General features: G+C 37.3%; 1 protein-coding gene and 1 non-coding gene across 2 annotated transcripts in view; both read right to left on the bottom strand.

Moving 5' to 3' along the window:
- Nucleotides 1-22,507, bottom strand: part of PPP1R13B (protein phosphatase 1 regulatory subunit 13B) — a 121,672-nt gene that overhangs the window by 32,545 nt on the left and 66,620 nt on the right. The window lies entirely within an intron of this gene.
- Nucleotides 19,955-20,100, bottom strand: LOC122745167. The gene has a single exon (XR_006355440.1). It is a non-coding gene; the product is annotated as a small nucleolar RNA U109 (small nucleolar RNA).

Raw genomic sequence — 22,507 nt, 5'->3', positions numbered from 1 at the left:
TTCAACTTATGATTTGAGTGTAAAGCTTTTTTTGACTAGAGAAAAATATTTCCATTTAATAAATTGTGCATTTTTAGATTTTAATCTTCATTTTTATAGATTCAAGATAAGTGTAAATATCATTGGTGTTTTATAATATCAAAAGAGATTAGAAAGAACACAATATAGCCAGCATGCTGAGATAGCAATCTAAAATAAAAGACACCCCCCCTTCCCCTCCCCAAAAAGCAAACATTTTTAATGCATAGAACAGAACCTAAGGAAGGACAAAAGAATCACAGATATGTAGAACATCTATAAAAAATTCTACATTGAATCTCTCAATTAAAAAGAAAACCCAGCCATATATAATAGAAATTCACTTTTAAAATACATGATCCTCTTTTTCTGTTCTAATATATATATATGAAAATATTAACTTTATTTGGTGCTTGTTAAGTTCAGAATTTTTAAAACTTCACTAGAAAATAATTTAAATAAATAAGTAAAAGGGAAAAATAAGCCATATTTAATGATGTAAAATCTGTGTACAAGATACGTTTTTAAACTAAACTTAAACTTTAACTTAAACAAAGATTCAATTTTTTATATCATTGGTTTTATATTTTGCCAAATGAGCAACATGAAAAAATTCCCCTTCCCTTCAAATCCCCCTACCACCATCAGTAGGTGCTAAAATTTTGAAGTTACTGGGATCCTTTAACACAGTGAAATAACTTTCACTCACTTATAATTTGCAATTCTCCAGATGATATATCCAAATAGAGATCTAGATAAGCCCTCTCCTAATCTTTAATACAGTCCTTCTGGTTAGATTGTCGGTCACATACAAGGTCATACCCTAATTATTAAATAAATGAGCAGAAAAGGCCATTCTTTTTTTCCTCTCACAGGTTAAAAGCAAGTCTCCCAATATGAAAAGAACAAAAAGAAGGAAAGATTTTCACAAGACTCTATCAAACCCTCTCATGCTTTCTTCAGCATTAACTCTTGACAGGTACAAGAGACAAAAAGGAATTAGCATTGCCAATGAAATGATCAGTTATTCATGGAAATGTTCTCTATTGTTCAAGAGTCCTGGGGAGCTACAGTCTAATGGTATTGCTCACTTTCATAACAATGTCTAGCCTATTTCATTTAAGAACTAAATTATCCTGATTTGTTTGCTCTACAAGAAAAACATACTTCTTTTTAACCGCTGTGGAAAGGGAGAGGACGATAAACACGCTGTCTACTCCAAAAATCCCCAAAACGTAATGGCAACAATGGTAAATTCACAGAATTATTCTGTTCAATGTCACATTTCTAAGAAGAAACTATTGATCCAAAGTCTTACACTGTAAAAACTAAAATAAACTTTACTGTGCACCTAATAGATGTGTGCATGTTTATATGTGTATATATGTGCACATATATACACAAATGTGTGTGTGTGTGTGTGTGTATATATATATATATATATATAAAGTAACTTGTTATGCTTCTTATTCATTTATTTACCTAAATCCTTTCTGATTTAAATATAACTAATGCTACTTTAAGACATCACTGTCTCTTGGGGTAATATCCCATGAATGTAGGATTGCTATACCAAATGGTACATCCTTCTGTCCTCATAAAACTACCTGTTAAACTTCATAGGGAACCCACTTCAAAGGAAGAAGTCTTGAACTAGAAAAAGGGCTTGAATAACAACATCCTAAGAAAGCAGGTAAAAACATGACATATCAAGAAAGAAACGAATTGAGTGGTACACATTAGTACCCTTGTGATACCCAAAGAAGAACTGACTTGGCAGTTCCTCTAAGAAGAACTTACGGAAAAACCAACAATCACTCAGGAAGAGAGGGCATGGAAGGTTATACTAGCTGGTGTGTGTGCGTGTGTGTGTGTGTGCATGTGCATGTATATGTATATGTGTGCACCATGAGTGAATGAATGGATGAATGAATAAAATGAATAAATGTGGCCACCGATACTGCTTTGCAAAGACCTGCAAAAGCAGTGGAAGACAAGGATTTCTGTTGCTTAAAGTACTGTTTTCTAGTATTTGTTCAGTTGTTCCAGTCGTTTCTAACTCTGTTTCTCTTTGTGGGGTTTTCTTGAAAAAGCTACTAGAGTGGTTTGTCACTTCCTTCTCCAGCTCATTTTACAGATTGAGGAAACGAAGGCAAACTGTGTTAAGTGACTTACCAGGGTCACACAGCTAGTAAGTGTCTGAGGCCAGATTTGAACTCACAAAGATGAGTCTTCCCGACTTCAGTTCTAGCACTCTATCCACTGCACCACCTAACTGCCTTGTCTTATTCCAGATCTTGACTATGGCTTAGGTTTTCATTTTCCTGGGTTTAGATAACACGGGTTTAAATCCCAACTCTGACACTTACTACTTGCGTGATGTTTGTCCATGTTCACCGAAAAGGTTGCCAGAGAATGTCCACCTAACATACTAGAGGCCTTCCTCACATTTTCCTGTCATGAAGGTGTAACAATGGAACATTCTTCTTACGGAAGGGGGGCTGGGATGACATGGGGGGTGGGGGTGGGGGTGGGGAAGGGGAGGAAGAGAAAGAGAGATGCTACTGTTTAGAGTGTTCAAAGACCGAGACAAATAACAAACCATCTTGTTATCCACCCTGCCCCAGCATTACCAGACCTCCACTCAGCTTTGTAATTCTACTTCTAGGGCTATAGCTGTCTAGACTGGTGAGTGGGTAAGAATAAAGTTACGTGGCCTACTCTATTACCTTGATCCAGTCATACTTCCCTTTTCTTCCCCACTACCCAAATCCTCTTGTCCTGCTGCCATTCCTCTATCCCAGCCCTGCCCCCTTTAACCTTTTCTATGTAATCAAATTTACAATCAGTACTTTCATTAATATCAGAAAGTCTACAGCAAGATCCATGGCTTCACTCAACAACCCTGTGACCTCCCAAACCAAAACATTTTATTCTTTCCCTTCCTCTTTCCACTTTCCTATTTGTGTTGTCTCCCCATTAGAATATAAATTACTTGAGGTCAAAGACTACCATTTTTGTATTTGTGTCCCTAGCACACAGCACAGTATTTGATGGATACTTAGCATGCAATAAACATTTTTTCATTTATTTCAGAGCCTGTGTTCTTTCCACACTTCTTCCTCCTTTTATACCTTTACACATAGAAATGTAAGTAGATATCTTAATCACAATGAATTATTCTGTATAAACTACAATAGGCCATTTTGATTACAAGACCTGGCTAACCTAATTCTGGGTTACTCTGATATGTTGATGATAATGATATTCTCTGTCCTTGAACTACAACTTTTCATTACTTTAGACAGATGTCCCACACAGATTGGTACAAATTAGTGAGTTTTTTTTTTTAATTAAGTAAAAATCCCAGTCTCAATTTCTTTCATCCTCAAGTTCTTCCATTTCATATAAGAAGCCTTATAATGGTGATGCTTTTGAAAAAAGAAAAAGAAAAACAAGTTCTGTTGGAACTCCATTTATGAACTGTGATACAGAGAACAAATGTTTCCAGCTTAATGATTTTACATAAAACTTTGCCTCCTGGGTGCTTCTGGCTTAATGATTTTATGTCAGACATGCTTCATTATCAAGCTGAAAAAATGCCAATAGCAAAAATCTGTTTAAAATCCAGAGGAGCCATTTAGAATTACTGGACTACAGAGTATCATAGCTGGGGGGTGTGAAAAGGAAGAGAAAAGGTTAGACACCATCCATACCAATACCCCAGTTTTAAAGAGGGGTAAACTAACATCCAAAGAAGGGATATGATTTGTTCAATTTCAAACCAAGAGTATAAAAGTCAGAACTAAAACCTGTCTTCTGGCTGAAGTTCTTTTTTTTTTAAACGATACCGTGTCCCAAAGAGATCAAAGAAAAAGGAAAAGGACCTATTTGTACAAAAATATTTATAGCAATTTTTTTTGTGGTGGCAAAGAAGTAGAGATCTAGGGAATGCCCATTAATTGGGGAAGGCCTGAACAAATTATGGTACAAGAGTGTAATCGAAGAAATGATGAATGAGCAGGGGTATTTCAGAAAAACCTGAGAAAACTTACATGAACTGATGCAAAGTTAAATGAGCAGAATCAGAACATTGTAAACAGTAACAGCAATACTGTATGATGATCAACTATGAATGACTTAGCTACTCTGATCATGATGATAAATGATCCAAGGATTTGTGATGAAAAATGCTATTCTCCTCCATTGAGAGAAGTGATGAATGCAGACTGAAGAATCCTTTTTTTTTCCCCTTTTGGTCTGTATTTTATTTTGCAACATCGCTAATATGGTAATGTTTTGCATGACTACACATATATAATCTTTATCAAATTGCTTACTTAGAAGGGAGAGAATTTGGAACAATGTTTTTTTAAATGAACATTAAATTTTTTACATATAGCTGATAATGTCATTTTTCACCATGACAAAAACATTTAATCATCCTGATAATCCAAATTAGACTCTAAATGTTTCAGAAGACATTTAGTTCAACCTATATCTAAATAAGAATACCCATTATAACACAACTTTATTTCTATCAACTTGCTTCCTTGCAGTTTGTACCCATTGGTCCTATCGATTCTACTTAGCCACAGGGTAGAAATCTAATTCCTCCTTCAAATGCAATCACTTCAAATACCTAGACAAATCTATTATTTCTTCTCTACAACAGTCATTACTAGTTTCCCCAAATGCTAATATACTCACTCCTCAAACCACCCTGTAATTAATTTTCTATAAATTATGTAAAATTTATTATTGTACATAATTATGTATAAATTATCTACACAATTTATACATTATATATAATATCCCTCTTGTCTTTGTATTCCAGCACTTAGTGCTCACTGCTTGGCACACAGTAGGTGTTTTTAATAAATGAATAAATTCACTCACTCCTGGGACCCCCTCACCATTCTGGTTGCCCTCCTCTATACTCACCAGTTTATCTTCATCATTCCAAAAATGTGGCACACAGATGTGAAAACAACACACCAAAGGTATATGGCCTGACCAAGGCAGAGGACAGTAAGACTATCACCGCCCAATGCAACCTAAGCTTACATGAGTTTTGTTATTGTTGTCCTTGTTTCAACTGCCATGTAACTGTTGACTCATAATGAATTTACTATCCTCTAGCCACAACTCCAGTCTCATCTTGTATTTTTTTTTTAACCCCAGTGTAAGGTGTTACATTTGATCCTATTCAATTCCATCCTATTAGATTTTGTCCCAAATGATCTAGCCCACAGGTCAGCCAGTTACTGCAGCCTGGTTTTGTATGACCAGCAAGCTAAAATGTTATTTGACATTCAAACAATGAACAAAATGTTATTTAAAATGTAAAACCCCTTCTTACCTCCTGGCTGTACACAAATAGGTTGTTGGCCAAAAGTACTTTACTGACCCTGATTTTAGGCAATCAAAATCTTTTTATACTCTGGCATCAACCTTGGTAGCTATACCCCCCAACTTTGTGTCACCTGCAAATTTGATACATTATTGAAAACGTTTTTTTAAACAGTCATCTGCAAATTTGATACATTATTGAAAACATTTTTTTAAACAGTACCTACAACAGATCCCTGAGACATTCTACATTGTCCTCCTCTTCTGAAGTCTTCATCCTTATTCTTAGGGTCCAGTAATTCATCTTGTTCTCAATCCTTTTACTGTGTTGCTGAAATCTCTCCATATTTTTTTTAACAAAAATAACATGAGTAATTTTGTCAAATGCTTTCATAAAATTTAAGTAAACTACCTAAAGGACTCCTTGACCACCGAGTCTGGTCACCTTCTCAAGAAAGCAATGAGGTTCACGTGGGATTACTGGTTCTTGATAAAGCCATGCTGGCTCTTATGTAATCACCACCTTCCTTTTCCAGACATTTACTAAAAATCCCTTTAATAATAGGTTTTATCTTTTGCTGAGAATTGAAGTTAAGCTCATTGGCTTATGGCTTGCAGGTTCTGCTTTCTTCCCTTCAGTATATTCTGCCCTCCTAGTTTATCTGGTTAATTTTTTAATCTGGTGATTTTAATCCAACCAAGGAAGTTAGGAGTCATTTTACCTTCCTTATCCTGAATTTCAACTACATATTAGCCACTGTTCTGTCCTGTCCAATATTATTCTCCTTCAGAAACTGGGGGAAAAATATGGAAAACAACTTCACTTGCAAGTATCCCACAGTTTCAGTACTATCCTCAACTCTGTATACCCATTCACCTCACATATTCAATCAATGAGCAATAATTATAATTTCTACTACAACATTTCTCATATACAGCTCCTCTCCTCTCACAAAGCGCCCGTCCTGGATGAAACACTGCTCACCTCCCTCGTGGCCTATATATAGTCTAATACCTGTAATATAAATATAAATAACTGGGTAAATGGGGTTTTGAGCTGGAAAAAAGGCCTCCAAACTACTCTAATTCTGTAAAGAGTAAAGACAATAGAACTAAATAAATCATATGAATAAATTATAAGAATAAGAGATGCTATTTTTATTAATGAGGTTTTGCCCCCAATAGTCATCTTACAAAATGAGAAACGTGAAATGACTTACCCAAAGAGAAGGAGCTAGGATTTGATTCCAAGTCTATTGACTCTAAATCTTTTTTTCAGTATTCCAAAGAGTAAACAATCTACTTAATATAAAAATTTGCTTTCTCATTTTCCCCAACATTCTCACACCTTACAATAAGACAAATATTACAATAAATTCAGAACATGAAATTCCAAAAATATTTATAACATTTAACTCAAGGAAGAAAAGCAAGGATATTTGTCAACAGTATTCATAGGAACAGAAATTAAATTATCTAATGACTGTTCAACAGGCTAGTAAGAATGATTTTTAAAAAGATGCTAAATTAACCTTTATTAAATGAAATTTAATTATGTAAAGCTCTTTAAAAGTATATGTTGTGGGGCAGCTAGATGGCGCAGTGGATAGAGCACCGGCCCTGGAGTCAGGAGTACCTGAGTTCAAATTCGGCCTCAGACACTTAACATTTACTAGCTGTGTTACCCTGGGCAAGTCACTTAACCCCAATTGCCTCACTTAAAAAAAAAAAGTATATGTTGTGTATAAGTAACAGCTCGTATTTTTAAAAATTTTGTATTTTATTTTCTCTAATTACACATAAAAACAATTTAACATTTGCTTTTAAAACTTTTGCATTCCAAATTTTTTTTCTTCTTGCCTCTCCTTCACTGAGAAGGCAAGCAATTAGATGTTATACATGTGCAGTCATGCAAAACATTTCCATTTTAGTCATGTTGTGAAAGAAAACAAAACAAAATAATCAAGAAAAAATAAAGAAAGTAAATAAAAGATGCTTCAATCTGTATTCAGAGCATTTTTCATCATAAGTTCTTTAGAGTTGTCTTAGGTCATTTGTATTGTTGAGAATAGCTAAGTCATTCATAGCTGATCATCTTAAAGTTCATGTAAGTCTTTTCAGGTTTTTCTGAGAGCATCCTGCTCAATATTTCTTATAGCAGAATAGTATTCCATCAAATGTGACATAGCACAATTTGTTCAGTCATTCCCCAAATGACAGCCAGAAAAGAGCTGCTATAAATATTTCCATAGACATAGGTCATTTTCCCTTTTGGTTTTTTATCTCTTTTCGGAGACTTAGTAGTGGCACTGCTAGGTCAAAGGGTATACACGGTTTTATAGCCCTTTGGGCATAGTTCCAAATTGTTCTACAGAATGGTTGAATCGGTCCACAACTCCACCAACCATATATTAATGTCTCATTTTCCCCACTTCCCCTCCAACATTTGTCATTCTACTTTTCTGTCACATTAGCCATCTAATAGTTATGAGACGGTATTTCAGAATAATTTCAATTTGCATTTTTCCAATCAATAACAATTTAGAACACCTTCTCATATACTTGGCTATAAATAGCTGGTGATTACTTCATCTGAAAACTGTTCATATCTCTTGATCATTTAGCAATTGTGGAATAGCTCCCATTTTTATAAATGACAGTTCTCTATATATTTGAGAAATGAAGCCTTTATCAGAAAAACATGCCTCAAAATTTTTTTCACAGTTATAACTCTGCTTAATGTATTTCCCTCCATCCTATTCCCCCCATTTATTCTATTCCCTCTCCCCTTTCACCCTGTCCCTCTTCAATAGCATTTGCCTTTGACTACTACCTTCCCTAGTCTGCTCTTTCTATCAACTCCCCTGCCCAGCTTCCCTAATCCCCTTCCCCTCCTACTTTCCTGTAAAGGAAGAGATTTCTATACCCAAGTGTGTGTGTATATTATTTCCTCTTTGAGCCAATTTTGATGAAAGTAAGGTTCACTCACTCCCACCACATCCCCCATCTTCTCTTCCATTGTAAAAGCTTTTACTTGCCTCTTTTATGTGAGATAATTTACCCCATTCTACTTTTCCCCTTCTCAAAGTGTATTTCTTTTTCTCATCCCTTATAAAATTAAGGGAGTTCAAATCCAGCCTCAGACACTTGACACTAACTAGCTGTGTGACCCTGAGCAAGTCACTTAACCCTCATTGCCCCACCCCACCCCAAAATTAGATAATAAGATGATATCTAGGCTCTTTTTTGATAAGGCTTTCAGGTTGTCCAATAATTCTTAAATGATCTCTTCTGGATATATTTTCCAGGTCAGTTGTTTTTCCAGTGAGATATTTCATAGTCTATATTTGATTGTTTCTTAATGTCTCATAAAGTCATTAGCTCCATTTGGTCAATTCTAATTTTGAAGGAATTGTTTTCTTCAACGAGCTCTCTTGTGCCTTCTATTCCATTTGGACAATTCTACTTTTTGAGGAGTTTTTTTCTTGGGTGAATTTTTGTGCTTCTTTTCCCATTTGAACAATTCTGCTTTTCAAGGCATTCTTTTTTGAGCTCTTCCATGGCCTGAGACCAATTCATATTTTTCTTGGAGCTTTCTTTGACTCTATTATTTTCTCCTAAGGGTGTGTTTTGATCTTTCTTGTTGGCACAGTAACTTTCTATGGTCAGAACTTTTTTCTTCTGTTTGCTCATATTTCCAGCCTATTTTTTAACTTTTAACTTTTTGTTTAAGTGCAGCTCTGCTTCCAGGATGAAGGTACTGTGCTTGACAGGTTTTGTGTAACTTTTTTCAGAGATATTTCTAGGTACCTCTAAGTTTTCAGTTCTTCCAAGGTAGTATGATCTAAGGAGAGGTACATTTACTACTCTTCTAGCCTGTGCTCTGGTCTGTGAGTGACCACAAGCAGTCTTTCCTGCCCTGTTACTATGATAAGGGCCCCTGATCCAATGTAGTCACAAGCTCAGGTGCGTTAGTACTCCTCCTTACCCAGGGACTGCCACCCAGATGGGCAAAGCAAGAGTCCTGCCTCAGTCTAGCAAAGAGACCCCTATAATAATTGCCTTCTGACCAACTATTTGACCCCCATTGCCTGAGAGCTCTGGAAGCTGCTAAGGCTGCTGATTCAATAGCTCCTAAGGCCTGCTCCTAGTTTGCTGGGGCCCAGTCTGTCCTGGCATGGCCTGCATTGGACTGTGTTCCACTTTCACCCCGGTATGACAGACCTTTCTTGCCAACCTTCTAAGTTGTCTTTGGCTAGAAAATTATTTTACCCTGTCCTTTTGTGGGTGCTGTTGCTCCAAGAATTGTTTTATGGCATTATTTAAAGGTGTTCAGAGGACTTTTAGGGAGAGCTATGGGTTTAAAGTACGTTTGAGACTATAAGGATTAATTTTTCTGAGGTAATAAGAAACAACTCATCTGGTATAGAATTATTTATAACAAAAACTTTTCATCCTAAATCAGTTACATGTTATGGTGTGTATCAGACATCTTTATTATCCCCCAGGTAACATTTTTCAATGTCATGTTTATAGGGATGAAACACACACACACACAGAGTTTCTAAATAAGAACACATATTGATTGGTGACACATATTTCCTATTTTAAGCCACCAACCAAAAGTACTTCTTTTCTTCTCATCTCTTTTCTTTTCATTGTCCATACCTGTGATTTTGTTGGTATAAGGAACATCCAGTACAGAAAACCCTTCTGCCAATTTTTATATGCAACTTCAGAGTCTTAGAGAGTTGCCTCCGGACACTAGGTGCACAGGGTCATAGGGCAATCAGCTGTTTTGTTTTTTAACGTGCAAAGATTATTGACATCTGAGGAAGTTTTATCAAATACACACAGAGCATTTCTTTAGCCACTTCTTTTTTCTTTCTTTCTTTCTTTTTGCCAGGCAATGAGGGCTAAGTGACTTGCCCAGGGTCACACAGCTAGTAAGTGTCAAGTGTCTGAGGCCAGATTTGAACTCAGGTCCTCCTAAATCCAGGGCTGGTGCTTTATCCACTGCTCTACCTAGCTGCCCCCTTCTTTAGCCATTTCTTAAAAATGAGGTTCATGACCTTTAAAAAAACACAACTGTCATAATTTCTAAAGTCATGAGTTAGCTGGTAGATCCTTTTTCTTATTAATTAAAAAAAAAAAGCAAACTTCACAGGCTATTTAGTGTAAATTCTCCCATAAGATCCAATTCCATTTTCCTCTTTACTATTTACAAAAGTTGGTATTGCTATGGCAACTAATAGTCACAAATAAGGTTTTAACTAAATATATCTTTTTAGGTCTGTGGTAAAAAAATATGAAAGTTTTTTAACAGTCGGTTAGGATAACTGAAAGACGCCAGTTTTTTAAGGACCACCCTTTTGGGGAGGAGACCAATGGCATGAGCTACGCACGCCAGTCCGCCTGCTGCGCACGTCAGACTGCCTGCTAGCACTCCACTTCCGGGGAGTCCAGAATCCAGTTTTCCAGACCAGAATCCAGTTTCCTCCTGATGACATCTTACCACTTCAAGAAGACAAGAAAACTCAGAGACTTTATATGAACTGTTTTGCTTTATTAGTTTTTACTATCTCCTTTCTGTTATAATATATACTATCTGTAACATGTACTCTCTGCAGAGGCTCTCCCTTTGCAAGACTAATGTCAAAGCGTCGGTTCATGAGGACAAAAAAAAAAAAAATCGCCCCTCTGGACAAAACTTTCCTCTCTTCCTTTTCTATATTGTTGTTCACATATTATTAGTTAGCAATAGTTATTATATTCTTTTTACTGTTCCATCAAGGAAACATTCTGTTTCTTGAGGAAGCAAAGGGGGGAAATGTGGTAAAAAAAATATGAAAGTTTTTTAACAGTTGGTTAGGATAACTGAAAGACGCCAGTTTTTTTAAGGACCACCCTTTTGGGGAGGAGACCAACGGCATGAGCTACGCACGCCAGTCCGCCTGCTGCTCACGTCAGACTGCCTGCTAGCACTCCACTTCCGGGGTGCAAGCTTAAAAGGCAAGGAGAGAACGGAAGTGGGGCTTTTTTCCTGCTCTGCTGGTCTCCTGACTGCGCTGCACAGGCTGATGCTGATGAGAGTTTCGACTGGGCCCGGCTCGAGGTTAGCAGCAGCACACGGTCTCTCTCTCCCCAAAGGTGGCCTTCGGTTTTGGTGAGTTTTATACGGAATATAGACTAAGCTTAGATTTAAGACGATTTGTATTGTGTTTCTACTTTCCTATCCTTCTAATCAACATCACCTTGTGACTACCATACAATAAAAGCTCTAACTAGAAAACCAGAAGCTTCTTCCATTTACTAGTCTGGGAGATAAATTAAGGGAAAGGTTAAAGAGGGGAGATTTATGATCTAATATCCAATTTTAAATCTCACAGTTCTTTAGCTAACATGGAAAGACATCTGGCTAATTCTTAACAATCACTGAACAAAAAAGACTAGTGAATTTTGTCAACAAAATTAGGTTATTCAACATGAGCTTTTTTTCCTAAGTCAGCTAATAACTCATCACTTTTATAAATTGTTATTTATTACTCAAACAACGTTTTTTAGTTAATAAATAATAAATGAGAACAATAAATTATCACTTAGTGGATCACAGTATGAAAGAGTCTAGAGCTGAAAAAGACTGCAGAAGCCATACCAAACCCCTTCACTGTACTGCTGAGGAAACAGAGGCCTAGTGTCACAATCAACCACCCAAAGCTTGAGGATTCAGATAAACAATTCCTTTAATAAAAACCTATTCAGGGAGGCAGCTAGGTGACACAGTGGATAATGCACCAGCCCTGGATTCAGGAGGACCTGAGTTAAAATCAGGCCTCAGACACTTGACATTTACTAGCTGTGTGACCCTGGGCAAGTCACTTAACCCTCATTGCCCTGCAAAAAACCCAAACCAAACCAAAAAACCCCACACCTATTCAGAAGCACCCTCCTCCAAGTAAGAGCAGTTGGCAACAAAGCAAAGCAGATAAAAGCCACCAACTAGGTGATTAAAAGCTGTCAACAAGGAAGCGCCCCGAGATTTCAGAAGATTTCTGCCAAAATCCTAAAATAATTTTTCCATCCCCCCAGCCCAAAGGTCCCACAATTGGGTCCCAGATCAGTCTGCCTGGGGGCAGTTAACTCAACTATCCCATGTATACTCCCTCTGATTCTTGGCTCATAAATATTCACTTTCTTCTCTTCCCCACCCCTACTGGTAGTGTGGAGGTGTGGGTGTTACTCAAGACTCCCAAGCTCTACTATGAAATCCTATTTGTAAAACACTTGGCAAAGTGCCTAGCACATAATAGGGGCTTAATAAATACTGGTTTCCCACTCACCCCCATTTCCCCTACTAATTGAGGGGCAGACCCCTCGATACTGCACCACTGATCTCTGACCATCAATAAGTTAGACCGCCAGAGTCACAAATGCCAGCTTCACACAATAACAGCTCCTGTTCATCCCTGAAGCAAAATTCAGGGGCCCCATTAAAACAGCCATAGAGTGCCAGAATGGGCCTGTTTACTTCCAGAGCATCCATCTGGACAAGGCTGTGACACAATGGACTAGGGCCCACCTATGGCTGCCTCCTGCAAACCTGGTGCTGCAGCCCTTTCCAGGGCTGGATGTCCATGATGAGCTACTTATACTTGCTCATTATCAAACACCTGGACTATTGCAATGGCCTTCTAACTGGTCTCCCCACCTCAAATTTGGGATATAGATTTGGTAGTGGTATTGCTGAGTTTCAAAGGGTATGTACAATTTTATAGTCTTTTGAGCATGGTTCCAAATTGCTCTCCAGAATGGTTGGATCAGTTCACAATTCCACCAACAGTGTGTTAGTGTTCCAATTTTCCCACATCTTTTCTAATGTTCGTCATTTTCCTTTGTTGTCATATTAGCCAATTGGATAGGTATGAGGTGGTACCTCAGAGTAGTTTTAATTTGCATTTCTCTAATTAGTAGTGATTGAGAACATTTTTTTCATATGACATGTAGATAGCTTTAATTTCTTCATCTGAAAACTGCCTGTTCATAAAGGATAGGAATCTAATTTTTAAAATTGTAGTACAGGGGGCAGCTAGGTGGCACAGTGGATAAAGCACCAGCCCTGGATTCAGGAGGACCCAAATTCAAATCCGACCTCAGACACTTGACACTTACTAGCTGTGTGACCCTGGGCAAGTCACTTAACCTTCATTGCCCCCCCCATTGTATTACAGTGTTATGCATGCTAAATGGTTAAGAAATATATAAAAACTGTAATAAATAGTGGCTGTATCCATGGTTCAGGCTACATGATCAAGTTAGGCAGGCTGAAACTCCAGTCAAGGGGCCACCCTCAAGTCACGAATGCTTGTCCTCCTCCTCATTTCTGACTCCCAGATTCCTTAAGGCTCAGTCAAATCCCACCACCTTCTACAGAAGTGGTGGGTCTTTGTCCCACCCCCTCAGCCTCCCACTAACTGCTAATGCCTTCCCCTGTACTACCTTCCATTTGTATTGCATTGTATTGTATAGACCTTGCAAATACCTTTATTTACCTATTATCCTTTATTAGAATGTGAGCTCCATGAGGACAAGGAATATATTTTTCTTATTTTATATGCTCAGTAACTGGCAGATTGTAAGCATTTTATAAAATGCTTATTGACAGATTAATTGAATTAGTTCTGCTATAACACGTTTCAAAAACATAGCATAACAACAATTTCAAGTTTGTTTCTGCATCATATCTTCCATGACAGAATGCAGAAAAACATACCACTTCCACAATAACTCAGAAGCTGCAACCCCACTTCCACAAGAAAACTGGTCTTTGTCAAAGTAAAGTACCACATTTCATGTATATTCTGAAGAACAGGAGGAGTTGTGGGCAGAGAAAGGCTGGTTGGCACCACAATCACTCCTACTACTGTTCTATAAGAAATGATAAGCAGATGGATTTCAGAAAAACCTGGAGAAAGACTTACATGAATTGAGAACCAAGAGAACACTGTACACAGTATCAACAACATGGTGTGATAATCAACTATGACAGACTTAACTTTTCTCAGAAATACAGTGATCCAAGACAATGCTAAAAGACTCATGGTGGAAAATGCTCCATATTCAGAAAAAGAACTATGAAGTCTGAATGCAGATTGAAGCATACCATTTTCACTTTTGCTGTTGTTTATTCTTTCTTGCATTTTTTCCTTTTGTTCTGATTCTTCTCTTACAACATGCCTAATGTAGAAATATGTTTAGCATGATTGTAATGTATAACCAATATCAGATTGCTTGCTGGCTTTGGGAGGGGGAGAGAAAACTTTAGAATTTAAAAAAAAAATCTTTACAAGTATTTGGGGGGAAAAAATTTTAAGTAAAAAAAAAAAAAAGAAAAGAAAAAGATTCCTATCCTTTCATGTGTCGCTAATGAAGTTTTTGAACATTGTGCCTTTAATCCCATTTCCCCCCAGGCTCTATGGTTTTTATTTCTAATTTTGCATAGTGTGGCGATTTTTAGGAACTCATATCACATTATAGCAGAATTGCCTATACTTATTAATCTGCCTTTTTTGAATGGGGATTAGAATGTGCTATAACCCTGAAGTCTTTCTCTTTAGGCCCCAATGACCCTATGGGGCCTATAATCCTGAGAACCCTATTCATAATGACCAGGTAGCCAGCTTAAATGACCATTATGCTTCGGTAGCTATAAACTCCCTGAAAAAGCCACTCATTACCCTTTGAGAAACAACTGCTTTTGTGTTACTGGGTCCTGTTTACCCCCGAAAAGATGAAAGAGGACCACACTGTTTATCTTTCTCCAGAATTGCTCAACCTAAGAAGAGTCATCTAATAAGGTATATAGGGAACAAGAGACTTTCATCATTAAATGGAAATGATACATCCAAGACCATGACCCTCAAGTATTAATATCTTTCATGAAAAGAGTGTTATATTGTCAGGGGCTGGGACCTCCAGTTCTAGCCCCAATGACTTGTCCCATTCATCAGCCCAATAGGCCCCTTCCTAAAAAACTGTAGCTCTTGAAAAAGACTGTTTTGCTTGGTTTACTGGATTTTTTCCATTATGAGAAAACAGAATACAAATTAATTGTGGCAGCATTCTCCCAGCAGACTAAGCTGTGAGCAACAAGACTAGTCTATAAAAGAGCCCTGAGGAATACAACAAATAACATTTTTATTTATACTCATTTCTGAGTGGTGGCAATGCATTTGGTTGAATGGTTAGGGGTCTTCAGAGATCAGAAGTGAACAATTAAAGGCTCTCCACTTGAGGGAAGTGGGTGAAAAGAATGTTAAGAATTATGTAAATGATTCTCATAGCATACAGGTTTTTGGTTTTTTGTTTAAAATAAGGTTAAATAAAGCATTTATTCAAAAGTTACTATGTGTTGGGCACTGTGCTACCCTGCAAATACAAATACAAACAAAAAGACAGTTCCTGCACTCAAAAAACACATTCAACACATAAAAGGAAGCTTAAAAGGGTGGGGAGAGGGTGGAGATAGTAGTAAAGGTGGAAGTAGTATTTTGGGAAGTCATGGGCTAAGTAAGCCAAGCTTGAAATGAATGTGACTGGCATGGGTGCTTATTGAAATGGAGTTTATGAGCATTAACTGGAAGATGTGGCCAAAGGGTGGAGGCACTGTCAACATCAAAAGACTGCTGGTAAAGAGATGGAGTTGTCCTGGGAGTCACGGGCTGAGCCAAGTTTGAAGTGAGGAATGTTAAGTGCTCCCCAGAGATGTCATATGCCTTCTACCCAAATGAATAACCAGTTGATACCCTCATAAGAATAGCATTAATTGACGATTAGGTTCATCATCAATCTGGACACACAATTAATGTTGCTATGTTGCTGTAGGCCCAGGACCATATGATCCTCAAAGAGAATGCAGTCATTGCTGCCCAACAATGTTCTTAATGCCATTCAGAGTATCAACCTTTGAGGAACTGGTATGATATTACCTCAGCTGGTTCTTGACCTGCCTCTAGGGAAAGAGAAAGGGGAAGGGAACAAGCATTTATTAAGCACCTACTATATGCCAGGCATTGTGCTAAATACTTTACAATTATTATCTCATTTGATCTTCACAATAACCATTTTACAGTTAAGGAAACCAAGGCAGACAGATGTTAGGTGATTTGCCCAAGGTCACACAACTGAAAAATGTCTGAAGCTAGACTTAAAATGCTGTTTCCCTGACTCCAGGCCCAGCACTCTAGCCATTGCATCACTTGGCTGCTACAGGCAACAGATTAATCATACTGTTTTCCTTCATCTACCTAAAGATACCTACTTCGTCTAGCCTAGAGGCAACTAGATAGTACAGAGGATAGAGCACTGGGCCTGGAGTCAGTAAAGCCTGAGTTTAAACCCAATCCCAGATATACACATATTAGATGCTATATAAATGTGTGGTGGTGGTGGTGGTGGTGGTAGTAGTAATCGTCTTCGTCATCACTGTCATCAGGTTATGGAATTACAGTGCCATTTAGGTCTGTTACTCCTGTCACGCTATCAAGGCTGCAACACATCCTTCTTCCTATCAGCCCCTCGGATCAAGAGTACACATTTTGGGGCAGCTAGATGGCGCAGTGGATAGAGCATCGGCCCTGGATTCAGGAGTACCTGAGCTCAAATCCGACCTCAGACACTTAACATTTACCAGCTGTGTGACCCTGGGCAAGTCACTTAACCCCAATTGCCCAGCAAAAAAAAAAAAAAAGAGCACACATTTTACTGCAAAGAAACCCTAGGATTGGGCCTGCTGTTGCAATATTTTCTCCATTTTCTATCCTCCCTGTCACCACTAGGTAGCTGGTATGAAGGAACAATGGAATGGACTTCTATAAACAATAGCTTCATCATCACATACCAGACTGTCAGGGGTAGGTGATCTATCTTGCAAAGGCTACATTCTCTGATAAAAGAGCGCCACCCCAAAAGGGCAGGGGGCTCTCCACTCTAGTGGTTTCTTGGACCTACCCGTCAGAAAGAATTTCCTGACAAGGACAAACTATGAGAGACTATTTTTGGATATAGCTCTAATTGACTCTCTGCAGCCTTTTGTGATTTCATCCTCTCTGCAGAGCCACCCACTCAGGTTCTTGCTCCCACAGAAGGATCCCTGTGGCAATATTTCTTGTCAAGATGACTACCTGAATGGTGGCAAGTTGATAAACTCAGCCACACCTACTCCAATAAAACCCTTAAAATTTCACCAAGATAAATAAAGATCAAGAAATCCAAAGAATAATGATAGAAAAGTCCAATGACAAACTACAGGGGGTTTTTTGTTTTTGTTTTTTTAGTGAGACAATTGGGGTTAAGTGACTTACAGGGTCACACAGCTAAATGTTTATTGACTGATAGGGATCAGAAGTCTATACTGAGAAATGCCTTGCCTTAGCCTTTAGTAATCTTGGTCAAATCACTTAACGTTTTTTTTCTTTTCTTTTCTTTTTTTTTGGTGAGGCAATTGGGGTTAAGTGACTTGCCCAGAGTCACACAGCTAGTAAGTGTCAAGTGTCTGAGGCTGGATTTGAACTCAGGTACTCCTGAATCCAGGGCCGGTGCTCTATTCACTGCGCCACCTAGCTACCCCAAACTACAGTATTTTTACGTAAAAAGTTCATCAGAAGCTCACAAAAACAGGCAAAGAGAATGCCAGCACAGCCAGCTTTAGCACAAGCAAACAAGCCAGCAACCTCCCAGTGAGGCCAGGCCACATGTGGAGGCTGCAGGACAGAATCTACAGTCAGCATGAGTGGAAGGCTCCTTCAGAAATTCCAGAGATAACTGGAAATGCAAATCGGGAACCCTGGAAGTCAATACAAATGGCAGCAACCAGTGAGAGCACAAGGTCTTCCATGGAGCAATTAACAATGCTACTTTTTGCTAATGATAGTATCTGATTTTGCAACAAGTCCCAGAATACTTCAGAACCTTCTAAATGAGATCCATAGTCACTCTAAAAACCATGTATGAAAAATGCTTGTTGTCCAGACTACCACAAACACACCCATCTATAGAACTCATCCATGAATATACATTATCGTGGGAAATAAAAGAATGATTTTGATTTCATGAAATTAAAAGGCTTTTGCACAAACAAAACTATTGCAGTCAAAATTTGAAGGGAAACAGGAAATTAGGGTAAAAATTTTTTATAGCAAGTTTCTCTGATAAAGGTCTCATTGCTCAAATATATAGGGAACAAGGTCAGTTAGCAGCAGAAGAAATCAAAGCTATCAATAGTCATGTGGAAAAAATGTTTTAAATTACAACTAGAGAAATCCAAATTAAAACAAATTTGAGATGCCACCTCACACCATCAGACTGGCTAACATGATGGAAAAGGAAAATGACTAATGCTGAAGAGGATGTAGAAAAATGGACACTAATTCACTGCTGGTGAGGTTGTTGAACTACTCCAACCATTCTGGAAAACTATTTGGAACTATGTCCAAAGAGCTATAAAACTGTGCATACCCTTTTACTCAGCAACACCACTAATAGTTCAGTATCCCAACGAGATCAAAGAAAAGGGAAAAGCACCTATTTTTACAAAAATATTTAGAGCAGCTCTTTTTGTGTTGGCTAAGAATTGGAAACTAAGGGAATGCTCATCCCTTGGGAACAGCTGAACAGGTTGTGATATGACTGTGACTGGAAGACTATTGTGCAAAAAGAAATGATAAGGGCAGCTAGATGGCGCAGTGGATAGAGCACCGGCCCTGGATTCAGGAGTACCTGAGTTCAAATCCGGCCTCAGACACTTAACACTTACTAGCTGTGTGACCCTGGGCAAGTCACTTAACCCCAATTGCCCCGCAAAAAAAAAAAAAAAAAAGGAAAAAGAAAGAAAGAAATGATAAGCAGAGAAACCTGGAAAAACTTATAGGAGCTGATGCAATGAAGATAATGATTCAAGACAATTCCAAAGGACCCATGACAAAAGATGTTATCTACCTTTGGAGAAAAAAAACAAACTTATTTACTAGCTGTGTGACCCTGGGCAAGTCACTTAACCCTCACTGCCCTGTAAAAAAAAATTAAATTAAAAAACAAACTTAAGAACTTTGAATGAAGAGTGAAGTATACTATTTTTTTACTTTATTTTGTTTGTGTTTTGCATGACTTTACATGTATAATCAATATAAAATTGCCTTCTCAAAGGCAGGGTGGGAAGGAGGGAGAGAATTCAGAATTCAATTTTTAAAAATAACTTTAATTTCTTTACATGTAATTGGGAAATATTTAACAACACAAATTGAAAGATTTATAAAGGGAGGAAGGAAGGGAGGCAGGGAGGAACCCCAAGTCTAATGCTCTTATGACTATGCTGATTGTTTCTAAAATCTAAGAGTGGACATTTTTGTTAATTCTATGAATATTAAATAAAATAGATTATACTTAAATTATATAGTTTCCACAAACATCACAACACACTCATAACAAAATGAGTTTTTCCCTAAATACAACTTTTTAAAGACATAAAAACATGCAAAAAAATTTTTAACTTTACTTCTCATTGTAAGAAAATTCTGTAAAGAAATTTCTTTGATGTAGGAGAAATATACTACTACTCAACCTTTACTGCAAGGTTGGCAGCCCTGAAGACTCCTATGTTTTATGTAGCATGGACTGGTTATATTCATACTTCTATTGCAATAAGAAGTATGATTTTTTAAAAATTCCAGCATGCAGAAAGAGAGTTAAAGTAAATGGATATGGTTATAAACTTAATCATCAATAAATACTTAGTATTGACTTTGATAAAAATAATGGCAGATGGCAGAGGTAGAAGTCATTTGGCCTCATAGCTTATGTGGGTCTCAAAAGTCTAGTCAGGTATATACATCTGGAAAAGACAGCAATAAGAAAGGTCCAGGAGAAGCCTGCTCCCCCAGAGAAACACTAAAAATAGCTAAAAAGATACAAGAGTCATCCTAAGAAAAATGGTCAAAGTATATGAATACTGTGTTTAAGTACAGAAACTGAAATTATAAACAACCATATGAAAAAATGTTTCAAATCACCAATAATAATGAAGATGAAAATTAAAGCAACTCTGAAGTCCAACCCATCAAATTGGCAAAAAATGACAAGAAAATGATAATTGTTGGAAGGCCTGTGTTAGGACAGAGCTGTGAATTGGACATATCATTCTAGAAAGCAATCTAGAGTTATACTAAGTCAATAAACTTATGTATAACTTTGACTCAGCCATATCACTATTAGACATATACATCAAAGAGATCAAGATCAAAGGGAAAGAATGCACATATGAAAATATAATTATAGAAACACTTTTTTGTGGCAACTGGAAACAAAGTGTGTGCCCATTAATTGGAGAATGGCTGAACCACCTATAGGTAAGAGAATATTATTGAATCATAAGAAATAACAAAGACAGATTCAGCAAAACCTAGGAAGAATTTTATGAACTGAAGCAAAGTGAAGGGAATCGAATCAGAAAAACGTATACAATAATTTTTAAAATGTAAAGGAAAGGGTGCACTTATTTATTACTGTGAATTTTGAAAAACGATTCTAACAGGGGCATTCTGGACAATATTTCCTTAGACCACTGGATCAACAGAGGAGGTCCTCTTCTTTGACCACCTTGATCACCTGAATTACACCCAACTTTTTCTTATGGAGTCATATATGCATCACAAAACTTCATTCTTTGGATGACCCCTTAAGGCTAAGATTAAAAATGCAGTCCTTTCAGTTACTGACCAGCAGCTGACTTAAATAAAAAATCAACTCTAATGATATACAGCATAAGATGGCAAGATAAATTTTCATTTTTAAAAAGTCTCTTAAAATAATTAATCCTTCACATTTTTATAAGTTTGTGGCATTTACACTTCTGAAGTTAATAAGACAAGGGTAAAATTTCTTGGACATCCTCGATTATATCCATTGTGTATACCGTTCTCCTGGTTTAGCTCTTTGCTCTACCTGAGTTCATACAAATCTTCCCATGGTCCTCTGAACTAACTTGTTATTTCTTAGCAAAATAATATTGCTCGTTATTCACATAATTACAATTTGTTCAATATTTTCCAAACAACAAATGGTGCTATGAATATTTCCATATATGCAGAACCTTTCTCTTTGACTTTAGCTTTCTGGGACTACATGCCCAGTAATAAATGCAGTTTTTGAGTCAAAAGGTTTGGACAATTAGTAATTTTTCTTGTATAATTACAAAATGTTTTCCACAACAGCTGAATCATTTCACAGTTCCACCAACACTGCCTCATTCAATGTGAGTTACTTTTTAAAATTTAAATTCATCTAAGAAGAATATGCTCAATCACCATACATTATGGATATGAATACACTAACTGCATACAATATCTCCACTCAAGCATACAGGTGGATCTTTTCAGCAGCTGTACCTTACAGGAAAGCTTGATCCACGAGCCTATTCAAAGGCAGCATGGCACAATAGGAAGAATACTACATGAAGAGCTGGGAAGACCCAGATTTAAGTACTACCTCTGGAATCCTGGGCAAGCCACCTATCTATCCTCTCTCGACCCCTTTTTTCTCATCTACAAAGTGGGAATAATAACACCTCACGGGATTTTTCTGAGGCTCAAATGAATATATAAGGTGCTTTGTAACCTAAAGAACTAAGTAAAAGGCAATTGTTGTTATCATCATCATTATTATTACCATTATTGCTTAGGATCATCCCAGCTTAGATGTCCCCACTATACCATATGCCTCAGTGTTATTTGATAAATTACAGCGGTTACTAAGAGGTACATAGGGAAAACTCAGCTGTTTGCCACCACAGCAAAAGACAAATTAACTCTAATTGTTATGATTTTTTTCCTACCTCTTTTTCCCCCTCCCCTAATCATTTTTTTTTCATTTATTTAGAATTTTATTTTCCCCCAACTAACTCTTAACCACAAAGGGTTAACTATAGCCCTATAGTATAGGGTAACACTCAGTTGTCATGTTTCCTATGGGCAAGTGAACATATTGTACGGAAGACAGTGTTAAAGACATGCCAATGAAATATTAAAGTCCCTACATAGTCCCCGGCCTAAGAATTTACAATACAGGAAGAGGAATAAGACTTTACACA

This window comes from Dromiciops gliroides, chromosome 2 (genome assembly GCF_019393635.1).
Source record: "Dromiciops gliroides isolate mDroGli1 chromosome 2, mDroGli1.pri, whole genome shotgun sequence".
Lineage (NCBI taxonomy): Eukaryota > Metazoa > Chordata > Mammalia > Microbiotheria > Microbiotheriidae > Dromiciops > Dromiciops gliroides.
The sequence above is the reverse complement of the archived record's forward strand: the minus strand, read 5'-3'. Positions and strand labels throughout refer to the sequence as shown.